Source organism: Marmota marmota, unplaced genomic scaffold (genome assembly GCF_001458135.2).
Source record: "Marmota marmota marmota unplaced genomic scaffold, marMar, whole genome shotgun sequence".
Classification (NCBI taxonomy): Eukaryota; Metazoa; Chordata; class Mammalia; order Rodentia; family Sciuridae; genus Marmota; species Marmota marmota.
The window spans coordinates 47,094,354-47,107,789 of NW_025999990.1; the positions used below are offsets into that span (position 1 = coordinate 47,094,354).

The 13,436-nt window shown below is 38.8% G+C and overlaps 1 protein-coding gene across 6 annotated transcripts in view; it reads right to left on the bottom strand.

Moving 5' to 3' along the window:
- Dlgap1 (DLG associated protein 1) overlaps window positions 1-13,436 on the bottom strand; it is a 784,970-nt gene that overhangs the window by 580,228 nt on the left and 191,306 nt on the right. The gene's annotated exons all lie outside the window — the stretch shown is intronic.

A 13,436-nucleotide genomic window follows, 5' to 3' on the forward strand; every position in this document is an offset into this window, starting at 1 on the left:
GAGAGAGAGAGAGAGAGAGAGAGAGAGAGAGAGAGAGAGAGAGAGAGAGGGAGGAAGGACAGACATGGGACCTCCTGGGAGGACTTTAGGTCACTGGCAACATGCCCTTGAAGGGGGTAGTAGTACCTCAGCCCCTTCTTCCTCTTTTGCTTCCTGGTGAATGAGTTTGCTAATTGCTAATCACAGGCTTTCCACCACGATTTATTGCTTATTCTGACCCCAAAGCAATGGGGACCAAGTGGCTATGGATTAAAACCTCCAGAATTAACTGTTTCTCTTTACAAGTTTATTATCTTAGGTATTTGTTACAGTGACAGAAAGCAGACTAACACAACTACTGACATCCTTCTTGTAATCATTAGTCACGCTTTACTTCGCAGGTGTGGGGGTGCAGCACAGAGGGAAAAGAGAAGCAGAGATAAGAAGGAGGAAAAGGTACAGGCATGGTGACACATGCCTGTAATCCCAGAGGCTCCAGAGGCTGAGGCAGGAGGATCGTGAGTTCAAAGCCAGCCTCAGCAAAAGGGAGGCACTAAGCAACTCAGAGAGACCCTGTCTCTAAATAAAATACAAAATAGGGGTGGGGATGTGGCTCAGTGGTTTAGTGCCCCTGAGTTCAACTCCTGGTACACCCCTCCTCCTCCCCGCCCCCTAAAAAAAGAAGGAGGAAAAGGAATTAAAAGGAAGATTTCAAAAGCAGAGGAAGAATAGTAGAGGAATATGTTTGGAAGTATTCATTAAAAAATCGACACACTGATGAAACAAAAGCATCAATTGATTTGAAGGAGTCAAATAGAGACCTATCACAGTATCATAGGACTGATAATAATTTTTTCAAATAAATTGTATTATCTGAGAAGTATCATAGAACCTAATTGAGAAGTTCACATATTTGCTAGAAAATAAGAAAATATTAAAATGTTACATTATTACTAATGTCTCTTCTAGTATGTTAGTGAATTAAAACCTCAGAAAATAAGATCTAAAATACAGAAAATTTCAAAGCTATCTATCCCAGATATGGAACATGCTATATTAAGCTTTTATATGTGATTCCTTGACTTATTCAATTTACTTAAACCATCCAGTCACTGTGAAAAGAAAAATAGAAAACTCATTTCACACGGCTCAAGACTGTATAAAATAAGCTCATGTGTCAAAAGAAAATACCGAATACAATAGTCTACAATAAGGCGGAGGTTTTTCAAAAGCATTTTCAGTTTGAGATAAGTCTTGTGTTTAATGGAGCCATTTTTTTTCCTTTTTTAGCTGCATAACATTGTCCCTTGGGAATACCACAAAGTTCAGTGAGAGCGTTCTATGTCACTAGAGGCAATGATATATCTTCTGCAATTGCTGATTCCACATGTGAAAATATGATTATATTACTTACCCGTTGTGTGCCACTTCCTGTTCTCTACATGCTTTTCACTCTCTTCATGTTATTAAAATGGATTAGAAAAGAAGAGCCCCAATGCACAGCAAGATGTGATGGAAAGAACAGAAACTCAGTACTCTGTCTTTACACAGGTAAGTGAGTCCTTACAAGGAGCTATTGGCATGCAAGATCAGGAGAAGGGCACATGATATCAGCAGAGACCAAGTTAGTTCACAAAACCTCCAAAGCCAGGCTGCATTTAACAACACAGAGGGTAAAATACATTTCCAAGATCAACAGAGTCCATGATCAAGCTAGAAAAAAAACCATGCTAGAAACAAATGAAAGATTTGGGGCCATAGAAGACTGGAGTGCTCTAAAGACCAAAAATGAATTATTATTATTACATGTTGAAAAGCATAGGAAACTAGCTTCTTTTTTTTTTCTAATAGTTTGACCCAAATGCCTGCAGACTTCACACTAAAGGTTATGTTGAGTACTTGATAAATTCCTAACAGTTAAAGAGCTTATAGAGTAAACAGAAGTGTGTGTGTGTGTGTGTGTGTGTGTGTGTGTTTACTTGGTAAGGGAAGCCAAGGGGAGAGGCATCTGCAGTCAAGGTGCATCCTTAAGCACAGTTGTGTTCTTGGGTCTTAATTAATAAAACACCAACAGATGGGCTACAGAAATGTGACAGCTAAATTACTGCATGCAGCACCAGAAAATAAAGATGTCCCTTTGATAAGTTCCACAGAAAGAAAAACCATCATCAAGAGATTTGGAGATGAAAATAGGAAAGGCCTTTAAAGAGTCTGTATGCTTAAGAGGAACTCATAAAGAGCTTCTGATTTCCAACCTCAATTAAAGGATTACACTCATATACTGTTGGTTGGGCAAACCTGCAGCTGTCAGGAGTGCCAGTTATGTTGGGGTGGCATCTTATCATTCTTTCATGCTTGGCAACTGTCATATTGGTCCACACTGGGCAGCTCCTCCCACCTTTCCCAAATCACAAAGAGGAGAGTGGGAAACAATGGTTCATGCAGGCATGAAAATCATCAGGCACCACTGATCCATCAGCCTCAGAAGCCAATCTGCATTACTGTAGTTTTTCAAGACCATAATGAACCCAGCTGCCTCCCCTGAGGCTTCTGGATTACTGGAAGGTAAGGAAAGATAGATGGGAAGTCATGGACTTGTTTTAACTTTCCTCTCACCATTCCACCCTCTGAGCCTGCTACCAAGGCGAACTTTGGCAATGGGTTACTTAGGAGAATCAAATCTATGGGATTCAGTCACAGCTCTTCTGTGAATATACTTGATTCATTAGGCAAAGCTCTTTCTCAAATCGTGATTTGAGGAATAAGAATCTAGAAAATAATTTTTCAAAGTGTTTTTCCCACCAGGAAAATAACATGACATATGACATAATCAGTACTATCTTAAATTAAACAGGGAGCGGCGGGGGGAGGGGAGCGGTTTACCACTGAGCTGTATCCACAGGACTTTTTGAGACAAGGTCTTGCTAAGATGCCCAGGGGCCCTCCAACTTGCAGTCTTCCTGCCTCAGTCTCCTGAGTAGTTGAGATTACAGGCATGAGCCACCTCTCCTGACAGCAGTACTAGCTGAACTACTTATTATATATCTGAACAGGGCATTCTGGGCCCTGTCCAAAGTATGCTAAACAGATGCCTTGTCATATTGGAAAAGCTTAATTGCATATTCATCCAATCCCTATCATGTTCAAACCTTCTTGGGTATTGCGGTTTAAACTATTAGAGCCCATTCAATTTCATTGCAAGAACATTACATGTTTCATTACAAGAGCATCCAACATATGCCCTGTCAGTCTTTCAAGCCAGTCTAGAAAGTTCCATTTACTCTATAGAACCTTCTCTGTTGATGATAGGTGACTGTCTACTATTTTCCAAAAATTCTTAATAGTAAATTCCAGAGACATTGCTGATATACATCTCCCAAGAATGAAAGGGAGACACAAACACAGTATCTGAAATAATGATTACTCAATGGTACGGGATTGATTTATAAACAAAAACATTAATGGTATTAGCACAACTGGGTAAAGATCTTAGGGACATTTGAATGTGCATTAAAATCTCTTACAACATCAACATTCACAAGACATTCATTTATTTAATTTTTTGTTTTTTGGTTTTTGAGTACCTACTATATTAGAAACTAGGAAAATAATGGTTCAGTACCACAGGTTCAATCCTTGCTCCTGTGAAACTTACATGTCAGTAGGGAGGGCAGGGGGCCCTGCCCACCACTCACACACACATAGAACATGTGTGTGGACCAGGAGAGAGCTGTACCTTGTGATGAGCATTCAGAAACACCACAGAAAAGGAACTGAGGGAGACGCTGTAGGCCAAGGAAAGCTAGCTGACAGCGTGACAGTTTGGCAAAGAGATAAAAAGGGACATAGGAGGCAGGAAAAAGACCAGAGAATGTCTGGCAGAAGTAGCAAGGAGTTGGCCTTTGGCAAACACTGGAAGGAAACAGCCCACCCTGGTGGTGGAGGAGGTAACCATTGGGAAGGATGGTGGGAAAGGGTGGCAGGGAGAAGAAACTACTGAAGAAAGAAATCTTTGCATCTAATTCACTTTTTTAAAAGTCATAAATATATAACAAACTCGTAAATAATATCCTTAATAGTAAATAACCCCAACGCCATATCTTTTTCAGAAATATATTAAGATGTGGTGATGTCATTTGTATCCCAGGGCAACTGTAGACATCCTGACTTTGCACAGAAACAAAGACCATTATTGTGCCCAGTTCATCAGGTTCAGGAAAAAGTGCATGTGAGGGAGGGGGACCTGTGGGGGTGGCTCTATTGTTTACTAACATTATGAGAAGAAAGTCAAACTGTGTGTGGACTCTCTTCCTGTCTTAAGGCCACCACATCATTTTGTTCAATATGACAGATAGAATAAGAAATAATGAGACAACATAAAAAAATATGAAGAGCTAGAAAACTTTACAGCACAGATTGACAAGCTTTTTTTCTGAAAGGGTCACATAATAATGTTTTCAGCTTTGTGGGTGACACTTTTCTGTCACCACTGCCCTCGCCCTGCTTGGCCTTTCTTGTACAAAAGCAGCCACAAGTGAAATGTAGGAGCAGGGGTGGTGTTTTAAGTCAGCTTTTCTCACTGTTGTGACTAAAGGACCCAACCAGAACAACTGTAGAGGAGGAAAAGTTCAAGGGCTCATGGTTTCAGAGTTCTTGGTCCAAAGAAGGACGGCTCCATTCCTTGGGGCTTGAGGTGAGGCAGTATATCATGTTAGAAGTGATGAGGGCCACAACCAAGTTAAGAGGGCGCCTGGCAGTATGCCAAGAGGAGTGGTTTGTGAAGTAACGCCAGCAAGCCATTAAGATGATGAGGATTCCTAAATGACTGACTGCTGTGTCAAGATGATGTCAATTAAGTTAAGCTGTGTGTAATTAGTTGGGTATATGTACCTCTACAGTCCGGCAGAGAGGAGGCTCCTGCTACCCTGGGTGCCTGCTACTGCTACTTTGAGTTCTAAGTTCCTGCTGAGTTCACTGGCAATAAAGTAGTTCCTGCTTCAACCTTCAAGTTGCTTGTCACCTCTCGGTTATTTTGCCTAGCCGGACTTGGGCAGCCTAGCCGGACTTGGGCAGCCTAGCCGGACTATGTCATAGAAGAGTGTGGCAGAGGGAAGCAGCTCACATGATGGTCAGGAAGCAGAGACAGAGACTCTGCTCTCCAGATACAAAATATCTACCCAATAGTTACACCCCCAATGAACCACTTCCTCCAGCCACAACCCACCTGCCTCCAGTTACCACTTAGTTAATTCCATTAGGGATTAATTCACTGATTAGGTTAAGGCTATAACCCAATCATTTCTTCTCCAAAAATTCTTGCATTGTCTCTCATGTGAGCTTTTGAGGGACACCTCACATCCAAACCATAACAGGAGGGATATATTTGCTCAGTGGTCAAGAGATTGGAGAGCTTGTCTAGCACACACAGGGTCCTGGGTGTGATCCCAAGTACTTCAAAAAATAATGCCAAAAGCTGTGTGGCTGTGTCCCAGCTAGATTTTATCTACACTAATAGGAGATGGGCCAGATTTGGGATGAGGTTTGTTGACCCCTGCTTTAGAGGACTAGAAAGCAATGCAAAATACTACTCAAAAGGATAATTCTGAAATATCAAGATTCCTAAAATGTGGGCATGAGAAAGAGCCAGGGAAGAGTGACAGGAAGTCTTGCTGGATTACATTCTAGGTATTTCAATATTTCACTAGCCATAGGCACAAAGTTATATGATAGTGTCAAAAGAAAATCCATAATTGTTTCTATTGACTCTATGCAAATGTTTGAGGAACATTTGTCAAAGATCTTATTTTTAAAACGTTGTATGAACATTTCTGGCATGAGGTAGTAGGTTGGCACAGATAATTCCAAAGTTTCCTTCCAACGCTAAAATTCTAAGAGTCCAAAAATTTAAATTATAATACAATCACTAATATCTGGCAGAATTTCAAAAGCCATTGAAATGGTATTTCATGACTTCTTTTTTTTTTTCTGGCTTAACATTTTTGCAAATTCTAGAATGCTAATTCCTGAAGCTTGGCAGCTCAAACAATAATTGACTATTTCCTAGTCACTTCGCAATTGCTTTCTTTTAATTGAGTATGAATTGGTACAGCATGTAAAATTTGAAAACTAAAAATGGATGCTTCAGGCAACTAATTTTTTTTTTCACTGAAATGATTCAACTGCCATTAAATTATAAATCTATTTTTTATACACCAGTCAGTGAATACTTGGCCTGCCTAAGTACTCATATGGTACAATCATTAAGCACACATTTGCTGAACACCTATAAGAGACTGGCTGATATATACTAGGGCATAAAACTGCTTATTAATTGAGTAAATGGAAATAAATTCTAAGCTATGGTGCCTGAGTTAAAATTCCAGCTCAGCTACTAATTAGTGGTATGACCTTGGGAGAAATTACTTAACCTTTCTGTGCTTTCCTTGGGGATAAAACAAGGATAAAAATATTACCTACAGCCTAGGGTATTATGAGAATAAAATGAGATATTTCCTGTAAAGCATAGTTCCTATTACGTAGTCAAACTTTAACAAAAGTTGATAACAGTATTTCAACTTCTACCTTCATTTTACCAGATACACTAGTTTCTGTTATATATAAGCATCATGTATTTATAGGTCAAAAATGGTCCTCCCTGAAAGTCTGGTGTCCATCCTACAGATTTCTGGCAAAACAGAACTCATTTAAAATTCTACTTGAAAGCATCTTGCATTTAAAACAGAAAAAGGAAAACAAAATGAAAGCCTCGTATGATAAATATATCAAGTACTTTTACTGGATCTGTACAATACACAGTGGTGGGTTTGATGAGAACTAAAAAGCTCTGGGAAGAGTACTTCCTGTCATCCAGAAGTCTTAAACCTTTTTAATAAAAGAAAAGGCATAAACAGATAAAAGAAATCAATATATTCATTACACATTTATTGAACATTTACCAGGTTGCAGGCATTGTTAGTGCAAATATGCTTCAGTTACAGTTTACAGAGGAAACTCACATCGAGGCTGAGAGTATTGCTTTGCTTATCCTTGAAGTAGGGGTAGCAACACCTCAACAAGATTTTGTGATTCATATGAGAATTGCTGAACAATCGGTGGCAGAAGGATATACTGGCAACACCCTAGCTTGGAGTTAAGCTGTAAGGGTGCAAAGGAGAGACTCAGTACTCCTCCCCAGAGGAGCAATGGAGGAAAGTCTCGAGGGAGGTTCAGGAGGCAAGAAGGTCAGTAAGAGCATCCCTTGCAGAGAGCACAGCAACAAATTTGGCCCTGTGTTTCCCTAGCCCTTGCGTAAAAACCTTGAATAAATTTTTCCCTGTTGAATAAAATTTATTGAATCTTCCACAATTTTTCTTTTCTTTTGTAACTGCCCTCCCCATCTTTGGTACTCAGGATTGAACTCAGAGGTACTTAACCACTCAGCCACATCCCCAAACCTTTTTATTTTTTTATTTTGAGACAAGGTCTTGCTAAGTGGCTGAAGACTGACCTCAAACTTGCCATCATCCTGTCTCAGCCTTCTGAGTCGCTGGGATTACAGGTGTGCACAACCACGCCTGGCTGAATCTTTCACAATTTGATCTAGCATACTCAGCTTCATCCCCTGGAATCTGGTCACCATTGTATCTTTCCTACATAGCTATAGTAGGTACTGTGCCATGACTCATTTCAAATGACTGGAGTTAGACTTTCCTGCTTAGCTGTTGCAACCTTGGGTGAGTTCCTCCAAATCCTTTAAAGACCAATTTTCTTATCCATTTCTGTCTAACATTGGCTCTAAGAATTAAATAAGATTGTACACTTAGCATAGTGTCTGTTACATGAGGACTCAAGAAACACTATCAAAAATATATTGGAAATGGTATTTGGGGGATGTTAGTACCGAGATGGCTTGCAAAATGAAATTTTGGAACGAGGTTGGCAGGATACTGCAGCAGCTGAGGCAGGAGGCAGAAAGACCTGGATGAGGATGTTAGGAAAGGAGTGGCTTGAAAGGATGAGGAGAAAATAACCAAGAACCCAGTGTTAAGTAAGTGGGAAGGAAGTGAGCAATAAGTCAAAGATCACCTCGAGGTTTTGACATTAACGTAATGGTGGCCCTATTTTGAAAAATGAGAGGTCAGATAGCTGAGATGGGGTGATGGAATTTATCATTTCAAAATGTATAAATATATAAGCTTTGTAAGATAGATGCCATATTTGAAAGAAGTTTCTAAGTTTAAAATTATGACATGACCATGTTAATTAAATTTTCTGGTCTGAATTCTGAAACTTTCCTTTTGGCCTTTATGTTAAAAACCATCTGTGGTCTCCATGTCTCACTGCAGCCTTCCCAAGTAGTGCTTCTTCCTCTGCTGCCATCTCAATAAGGGCCTTCCCTGGAGTCCAAGCCATAGTCTTTCTCTTTTTCTATAAATTGTCTCCCTGGGGTGGGAGGTTGGAGATTGGTTTCACTTTTAATATCCAACATTTCTTATTCTTATTTTTCATATCTTATTAGAACCCAGGCCTTCAGTTTACCTGCCCAAGGCACCCTCCCCCATAATCCAACTCTGCAGAATTTTCCATACTTAGAAACAGGATTGAATGAAAAATAATGATGATAAAAATATCAAGAAAGAAGCAGTACTTTCAAAGTCAAGAAAGAGAAATTATTCAAGTTTTTATTACCAATGCATATGTTATTTACCAGTAATATTTCTTAAATAAAAATGGTTCAAAATGTGCAAAATGTTCCTTGTGTACCTCATGAAATATTTTCTTATGCATAACATTTAGAGTTTCTTGATCCCCAAAGGAGATTCAAGTACATACCCAATTAAGCCCTACTATACATTGCAGCTTGAAGTATTTGAGTTTTTTTTATTACTCAAGACCCAGGAAGTCTTTGATTAGGAATGCTGTCTTGCCAGGAAATGGAATTTTTTTCCCCAAAGGACATAATTAAAGGGGGTAATACTGCTGACAGTGTGTGTTTGCCAAAGGCAATATGCTGTATTTGTCAATAAATGCAATACTTCCATGGAGAGGCAAGATATCTCCATCTTCAGGAACAGATCTTCCATTGAGCTTTGAGGCTGCTCAACCTTAACCACATCACTACCAACAAAATGAAAAAGCAAAAGCAAACCATACACAGGAATTGAATGGTGTGCCCAGAAACCAACACACATTAGAAAACATCTGTAGAGTTGAATATTTGATCTTCAAACTCTCTCTGACTGTAACCATCTGTCTAATTGGGCATTAAAATATTAGATGGGTAATATGGTATTTCATTCAAGAAATTCATTCAAATTTGCCCAAGGTTGGGGGTGTGTGTGAAGGAGATTTCACAGATGACTCCTGGGTTTCTAACTTAAGAAGTTGAGTGGGTGAAGACTGGTGTCACAGTCTGAGACAGGGAACAGCCAAAGAGGGAGAAGCATGGGGAGGGAATACAGGGGGAACAAAAGTTCAAATTTGGAAAGGCTGAGTTTGATGGCTACAAAACACATATGAGGTCCTAACATTTAATACACAGGCTCTCAACATGATCAATAATTCAGGTCATATTTATTAAGGGCAATTAATTTAAGGTAATTTTAACTATGGTCATCTGCACATTAAAAATATCCCACAATGATGGGCCGCACATACAATGGTGATCTCTTAGGATTATATCACCTAAGGTTGTTGCAGCCATCTTTGAGTGAATAAGTATCCATGTGAATACATGATGGATTTCTCAGAAAGCAGCCCCATTGTTAAGTGACACACAATTGTATATCCTTCAATTTGTTTTGCAATTTCAGCATTTAACAAAATCCTTTAAACATACTTTTAGTTTGTGGCTTGAATTGTTTTATTCTGCCAAGGTGACAATGGGTTGATCTCAAATCATGGCAACAACATCCCTGCTTCAAAATACAATGTAACAAATTAAGTTTAGTCTCCTTTTCCTAACACACACACACACACACACACACACACACACAAATGATGATCTAGTATGCTTTGCTAGCAAATTGTCTGGATTCATGGATTTAATGCCTGGCTCCGAACATGCTAATGCCATTTTCCTTCAAAAGTGATTTAAATTCTCTGTCCCTAATTTTCTCGTCGGTGAAATGGAGAGTAGGTGTTAGGTCTGATAGCTTAGTGCATAATCACACATACACTTGAAAAGAAATGGTGTTCTTCAACTATTCAGTGAAGACATCTCTGTATGACCCCTAAATGAAGTCTTTAGTGTGTTGGTTATATCCTCTGTATTTTCAATTAATTTTTCTTTTTCCTGTGAACTTCCTCTGTCATTGATTGAGAAAAAATATCTTGAAGTCCGTTCCTACGGCAGCAGATCTGTCAATTTCTTCCTTAGTTGTATAGAATTTTCCTAGAGCTGTAGTAAGGATTAAGTGAGACAACTTAGGGAAAGTGTCTAAAACAACGGTTGGCATACACCCAACCACATAATATATGTTTGCTATTATGCTTTTGATTACACAGAAATGCCAACTCTAATATTTGAAGTGCCAGAGAGATGGGCACTATGTACGACTATGATTATTTTTTCAAATTTCTCTTTTATTTGATTTTTAACTTCCCTGACTTCATTGGAAAGATAAAGAAATCTTAGCATGAATGCTCATTCATTCATTCTCCCCCTAACCTTAGCTTTTTAAATGAATGAGGTACTTTAGTTGGAAATTTGTAGCACATGTTGAGAATACAGCAAGAATGAAATAAACCCCTCATGAAATAAGCCAACAAGTCTTTGCTCCTTTTCCTATAGTTCTTGCAAGCAGCATCCTTGTACTGCACAGTAAATGTCCTTTGATATTTTTACAGCGCAAAAAAAAAAACCTCAAAAACGTGATTCTCAATAAACTCCTTTATAGTACAAATTCTTCTATTGTACAAAATAGCATTTTTAGAGAATATTTAATAGTTCATATCATAAAATATCAATGTCAGTAATAATTAGTCTATTTAGAAGTAACTATGCTAATGAGGATGAACAGGTTGTGCAAATAAACAGTATCATCACCATTATCACCACCACCACACACACTATATCCATCTGTCTGTCTCTACCTCATAAGGCTTGAGACCCCTCATCCGTATGATTTTCATTGCAAAGGTGATTTGCTGCTGAAACATGACAAATAGGCAAACTTAACATTCCACAGTCAGATGTTAGTGATTGCCCAGATGTCTGAAATAATCAAGGTACTCAAATAACACAAGAAGTTCACAATTTCTAAATCATTTCTGACATAAAGGATAGAATTGTAAAAAGTATAATTTATCTCAAAACATACAAACTTGCAGGAGATTTATAGAATATTGAAATAGGGGAAAAAAAGCCAACAGAATTAAATCTTCTAGGATTGATGAAATATTACACCAAAACTTTACTGATATCCTATTAAACAGACAGCTCTGAATTTCTGCTGACAAAGTACTGAAGTCAACCAATAGCAAAGTGACAGTTCAACCTCAAAAGGACACAAAAGACCAGAAAAATGCTCAATATGTGCGTGAATCCTGCAGTAAAGGAATCATCTATTGACTAAAATTTTATTTCTTTCGCCTCTGGGTATAAGGGTACATCAGGCAGACTGGACTGTTTGGGAGACAAGGAGAAGAAGAAAAGGAAGAAGAGGAAAAATCAGAGGAAGAAAGAATAATTATGTACATACTGGAATCAGATAAAAATCAAGAATATATAAATTGTCAATGAGGATAAATCTATGGCTCGAAGAATCTTTATTTTGGTTTCTGCCCAGGCTGTGGCTCAATTACAGAACAGATGACAGGATGCAATGTGCAAAGATCATACTTGATGCTGAAGGGGTTACTCTAGATGAAAGGGATTTCATTTGTCACGTGTGATCACTGGCAATGTGCAGAGGAAGAGGTGTCCTGTCTACATTAAAACACTATATTGAATTTTACCATTAGCTTTTGAAGACTCAGAATGACTGAGTTGTGGATACATTTTTCTAAACTGTTTTCATCTTTTAGAGTCCTGAGTACAATTTCTTAACTTTGTAGAATCACATTGGAGGAGAGTATAATAATCTCCATTAACCTCTGAAAATCTTGGTTGGGGCTCCAGTCAGCTTTGAGGCCTGGACAAGTCTTTAGAGCTATAGGTGCAGCTTCTATTACATTCTAGATATTCTGTGTATTATCTTTTATCTAAAGCAACCATGCAGATAATTATAAAACACTGTTCTCGTTTTACAGATGGAGATAACGAGAGGTTCGGAATAGTCTGTAAGCTTACCCACTTGGTGAATAAAATATCTGGGTTATGAATTGAAATCTTTCTGTGTCCAAAACCCTGACCTTTCAACTCTGCCTTCAAATATGTGCTGTGAGTTGATTGATTGATTCACTTGTACTTCTAATTGGTTCACTTTATGCTAAGATTGCATGATAAGGCACTGCAACAAAGACCAGGGTTATCCTAAACTTTCTTTTTCTTTCTTTTCCAAAGCAACAACTACAACAACAAAAACAACAACAAAACAAAACAAAACAAACAAACAAATGCAAAAGAACAAATCTAATTTTATTTCTTTAATCTTTGAGGAGTATAGCATCACACAGACTTTGTGTCTAATGGCTTAGCAGAAATGTTGTTCGACACGTTACAGGAACCATGCCACTGTTTTCTAAGGGCATGAGGTACCTTTCCAGGATGACTGGCTCTGTTTCATTTGCCACCAGGAGTCACTGGTTATTTTTTTATTTTGTTTTGTACACATAAGTATATCCAGTGGCCAACTAGAACCCGATTTTATCTTGGGTATGAACACCTTCACCTTTTTTTGATACTGGAGACTGAATCCAGAGGTTCTATATCACTGAGTTGCATCTCTACCCCTTTTTATGTTTTTATTATTTAAAAAAATATTTTTAATTATAGATAGCTTTATTTATTTTTCTATGTGGTGCTGAGGATCAAATCCAGTGCCTCACACTTGCCAGGCAAGTGCTCTACCACTGAGCCACAACCCCAGCCCTTATGTTATTTTTGACACAAGAGTTTTTCTAGGTTATTGAAGTGGTCTAGAAATTGCCATCCTCTTGCTTCAGCCTTCCAAGCTCCTAAGAATATAGGCATGCACCCTGGTGCCCACCAACACCTTCAGTTTTTTGGGGGGAGGGGTGGGTGGGTACTGAGGATTGAACTCAGGGCACTTGACCACTGAGCCACATCCCCAGCCCTACATTGTATTTTATTTAGAGAACAGGGTCACACTGAGTAGCTTAGCGCCTCATCGTTGCTGAGGCTGGCTTTGAACTCATGATCCTCTTGTCTTAGCCTGCTAGGATGCTGAGATTACAGGTGTGCAGCACTGCACCCAGCAACACCTTCAATTTTAAGAAGAGATGAGTTCCAAGGCCCTGGCTTATATCCATGAAAAACCACCTTGCACCACAGA